Genomic DNA, 5,701 nt, shown 5'->3' on the forward strand with positions numbered 1-5,701 from the left:
CAGCACGCTTCCTAATAATCAAGATGCACAGGTTTCCCCATTGTTATCATCTGAACTCTAAAACCATATTGTCATGAAATCTTTTCTTAGAAACACAATTTTTAAGACCGTCTTTAGGGATTATTCATTTTTTTTAGTTTCTAACTCAATGGTTTAGTAATTATCAGCTGATGACACCCTCCGATCTTGAACCGTCATAATCCATTCATCCGCTCTAATCCTCCATATAACGTACGGTAATTAGTGGGATTATGGAAGAGGATAGAAACCAGTTAGAATGTGGCTGATCTGTTAGCTGTAGCTTGAAGCGGCCAAGATACGGTACTTATATACCGATAGGCTCTGCTAGGTTCCACCTCAGTAATTGGTCAGTTTTTATTCCTGGGTGACTTTCATTATACATAAAGCGCCTCGCTGTTAATTCTCGGCCAAGCCTTGGGAGAGCTACACATGTTGAAATTTTTCATGTAACCTTGTGGGGCCTTTGTGAAAGGCAAAGCTACATTTTGGGGCTTTTCGCAAGCTTTTTGAATGAAGGGAAATAAAATCGACCCAAAATTCTCCCTCCAGTTTTTACAAACCTTAACCCCTAGAGTGTATGTAAAATCAAAATTGGAAGATTGAGTAGTGGTAGGGTTGAAAACGTCTTTTGGGAATGGCCCCTATTGGACATGTACATATCTTAAATAGTCAGCTTGAGACTTACTCCTGATTTCGATGTGCTGGGTCACATGTATGTTTTGCCTATGTGTCACTTTGGACTGGAGTTTGTATGGTCATTTGAATATAAAAAATTTAAAGGTATAAATCGGGGGCCCGAATATTCTCATATTGTATGTCATTATTTAGTGTACGGTATTCGACAAATAGGGGACACAAAAGGTAACTGCATTATGAGCTGAAACTCATAGCTCGTGTTTCTTTGTTACGAGGTCTGAACGTTCACTGCGTCGATTTCATGAATTCACGTATAGGACGGACCTTGAATTTGCAGGTGGTGCCCAAGGTGATGGAATAACACCTCGATGGGATATGATGGGGCGCACTCACGGCATTATTTTTGTGACGGTACGTTCTCGCTTAGTCACAGCGGGCTGTACTCAGTAACTATCGTAGAGATTCCACGGTAAATCAAAAGGAAATCCTGGTTGGAGAGTGCTCTTTGGAGATATACGTTTGGATTAAAGATGTCTCGTCAATTCAAACATAGAGCACTGACCACTCCATGACACAGGTCAACCTTGTTGGATTTTCTTATTTCCCAGTCCGGAGTCCATATAATACCGCTCGGGCAAGTGTTGGTGCTTCCAAAGTTCAAGACCAAAACTGACTTTAGATTAATTCATAATTTTTTGTCAAATACATTTGAAAATCATTTCCCCAACTACATGTACATGTAGTTTTGGGAGGTAATATTTGAAATAATGGCTTTCATTGTCAATCGCATTTCACTCATTGTTCTTTTTTATGCTTCTTTGCATTGAGGTGACATCTGTCTTTTTCGAGCCGCTGTCTGCACAAGTTCACTCAATTTGTAATTCTGTGGGCTTCGATGAAACCGTTTATAAAACAAGAACTCGTTATTATTCGAGTCATAGACAAAACGGGGATAGTGGTTCATCCCTCTGAAACGACATGTCTCATTTTATCGGTGTATGATCCGAAAGGCTCTGCTCAAAATTTTGCAGTATACTCCAAGCTCATAGTCTTCCTAATGATTTCATCATCATCGTCGCTTACTGCGACGCGTGGATACAACTCATAAACGCGATCCTTCCGGAACCTCTGCTAAGTCATGCGAGTAAAGGATGGGGCGCCCTCAGTGTTTATTTCCAAAAGTTGTCATTAACCTTGATAATGTTGATGGTTATTGGTGGAAGCTCTATGCAAGTTTAAGTTTTGGATAGGAATTGAGGCGTGTATGTGGTTGTTGCCACATATCTCAAACCTGAACTTGTTTAATACCCCAGCATGGCAGGTAGCCTGTGTGGGACAATTAATGTCATCTATTAGGACTGTTTCCTTACTTTGATTCCATCATAAGCCCTTTATCAAGGTTAGTTATTAGTCGATAGTTTGACATTTTTTTCCAACACCCTAAAGGATTGAAATGCCAGCTTAGGTTTTATGGTAACATTTAAAACCATCATCGTAATCATCTTTTCCTCATCACCACCATGTCATCGCCACCTTCAGCATAATCACCATTATCATTCCAGTATACTGTTATCGCTGGCTAATTATCCCTGAACAAATTAACAAAATTTATGTTGAATTTCAACTGTATTGAAGAGACGATATACATGTAGTTGAAAAGTTACGTACACCGATAACCAGTTATTGTTCGTGTCGTTGTAATTGGTGTTGTTACAATGTGCAGTAATGGTTTTAAATTAAGGCGATTCTCAGATATCATGGATGTATAGACATGTCTGGAATACACGAAGTAGTTGGTGAGGTCAGACGGAATCGGAACAATTTTATTGCCCCCTTTGGACTGTTACAACCCCTTCATCATCTTCCCGTGTGTGCCTGGCCTGCATTGTTCTTTGAACTCAGAGTCTGCTTTGCAGGAGCGTGACGAGCCACATGGTTATATACACCCGCGGAAGACGCGACGGATCCCCCATAGACATCAGGCAAGGTCCGAGCTACAACAATTCACAAATTAGTTGACAAATTGGGCATATGTTTCACCTCACCTTTATTAGGTGTCTGCTCTCGGCAAACATTTATCCTTGGACAGTATTTTTTTGGAATTTTAAGGTCGAATCGTCCTGTCTCTGGCCGTTTTGCTTTCATAGCTCCATGAAATGTTTGAATTCCTTGCGTCATTGCCTAGAGAGCTATAGTGGAGGAACGAGAGAACTACAGTAACGAAAGATTTATTGTTGATATTTTTTGAGTGGAATGCATGCATGAATTGTGTACAGAGGTCAACTTGAAAATAACTGTTCCTCAAAGTATCTATGAATATTCTTGACTAATATCAATCAACGAAGGAGGAAATAAGCCCTAACGATGCGTAACAAGTTTTATTTTTGTGTATCTCTGTTTAAGTCCCAAATATTGAAAACAGGCCAGCAGCACATTTAAAACAAAGGCTTGTAGATCATCAACTATTGGAAAATGATCTAGTGACGAGCCTTGTAATGCGATTGGTGAAGAACACACAATGACAGGAAATCAAGACAAATTATGTGTCGCCAATCGAGTATTTCCGTGATGATAAAACCTCTTCAAGAACGAGTGTATCATGAATAATGACACTCATCATTTCCAGTTCACTTAAGGTGGAATCATACCAACTTGATTAGACAACAGTCTGGTAATGTTAAAGCTCATCTCCTTCCTAACAAATGCAATAATAAAATAGGAAACCCAAACAGACTTGATTATATACTTGCTCACAAGTATATAAGTCACAAGTATGAAGCTCTGTCCTCAAGCGAGAGTTGAGTAACATGCATGAGAAGCACACAGTCCAGTAGGCCTACTGAACGAAAGGTTTTCAGATTTTCTAGTTTGTCCATATCACCGTTTCAACCAACGTGTATCATCGTCTGATCTGTCTTGCGATGATACTTTGAAGGTAATGTAGCGATTACTTCACTTAAAGACTCCAATGTACGAAGAGAATAGCAGGAAAAGAGAACAAGAAGTGAATGAATACATAACTTTGCTTCCAGGTTAGCGATTAAAAGTCATGATGATGTTTCCCTTTAACGACTAAAGCATTTGATTCAATGTCACCTTCACTGCAGTTGTATGAATTTTCAAGTTGAGAGTTCTAACGTTAAATACAAGTGACATTGAAAAGGAAAGCAGAGTGATCGGGTGTTTCCCTCGCGATGGGGAGACATAAATATCCTTTAGCGGATGACTTCCGCTAAAACATCCGACCTTCCTGGACACATGTTTAGGTGGGCTTTCTTCTAAGCTCTCAAAGCTAATCCCAACATTGACCTTTGACAAAGGAAAATAAAATACTAGTCAAAAACGGCCGCTTAAAATCATTGTCCAGTCAAGATGGGAAATCAAAGAATAAGCAGAGAAATCTGGTACAAAAGAATATTTCAGCACCTCACAATGGCAATGCTCTTATAATAATAATAATGATGCCTTCTTAAAAAGCGCCTTACATTATAAACCAATCTCTGAGCTCCTTACAATGGGATAAAAATTACAAAAAATGGAAGTTGATGTTAGTGAATTACATAAAAATTCTACAAACGGTTACATATAGTTGTAATCAATTATAAAAAGCATTAAAAGTTATACATTATCCCAGTCACAAAGACCAGGACTTTTGCTAGGATTTCTCCGGCAAGCCCCTTTTTTCATCAGCTACAAATTAACAATGGGAGGGGTCAGTTTTTGTCGATTTTTCCGGCAAATTGGCAATTTTAATCTCCGAAATGTTCATTTCGGGGGAGGGGGGAAACGACCCCCTTGCCCCCTCTCGCGACGCCCACGCTTATAGGGCTTGCAAATGATCAAATAAAGTCCCTTGACTTAACTGGCTGGTGTATGAAGGATTGAAGCATAACGGCACCTGTTCGTCAACCTCTTTTATGTCTGACATCCTAGTAACTTGTGTCCCAGGCAGATAACCACATCCACAAATTAACTGCTTGTCCGCGATTTCGCTGATAATTTCCCGCAGACACATTCAATCTGGATGAGTAATTGCAACATTAATTTCCTCCGATGATTTCCTCAGTCCTCTCGAATTAAATGCAACTGATAAAAACTGATTCGAGTGGTAGTTTTCATATGATAATGTCACCTGTATATCTCAACTAAAAACTCTCCGTTGTGTAGTTTTTAAAAAAGTGTCTCAAGAGTAGGCCTACCCAAGTCTCGCACTTTTAGAGCCGCATTGCAATTATCCAACCGTTGATCAATTCACAAGCTAACAGAAAATTCTCCTCATCAAAAAATAAGGAAATGGCGAAATCAAGTAACTTCACTCCAGTTTCTCTGTTGCCTTCATGTGCTTGTGGATACACGTAAACCACAATCAAAGAAAAAGAACGAGAACTCATCTGTTTGCAACAGACCAGAGGGCTATTTCTTCTTTCTCCTCCATAAAGGTCAAAGTCATACGTGATTTTTGACTCAGAACTATTGGACATTCTACATCGACTCACTTGACCGTAAAATGACCACAGTGCCGCGTGGATAAACTGTATACAAAGTGCATGGGCTTTTGGCTTAATAGAACTTAAGAGATTGAAGAACACAAATCACAAGAAAAAAGAAAACGTTTTCGCAAAGTTGCAAAAAAGCCAACAATGAACAATGGCATTTAAGGTCAGTCAGTGTGCAACCAACGACTTTGTAAAAGCTCGAGGACGACTAAATTAGGTGAAACATACGGCAATGGGCAGACTCTATGCATAACAGAAAATATCACACGACTGTACTTGACAGCGTGAGATTAAACTTGTTTGTGAAGGTCCACCCCATCCGGGTACAACCTGTCTTTTAACAAACTTTTCTTTTTGGTTCCTTGTTGTGCGAAGTAGTTGCCGCTGGATAACAGCCGTCCGGGATCATTATTAAACTCTTTAACAAAAACAAAACACGAGAACACCGGTCGCTATGGTGCATCGCACTTTACTGCCGGAGCTATGTTGGCCCTTCATTTTCATTGTAATGTCTCAGATGCATGCCAAAAGGATGACTCTTATACAAT

Source organism: Acanthaster planci, linkage group LG08 (genome assembly GCF_054643075.1).
Source record: "Acanthaster planci isolate LZ-2023a linkage group LG08, COTS_SCS, whole genome shotgun sequence".
Lineage (NCBI taxonomy): Eukaryota > Metazoa > Echinodermata > Asteroidea > Valvatida > Acanthasteridae > Acanthaster > Acanthaster planci.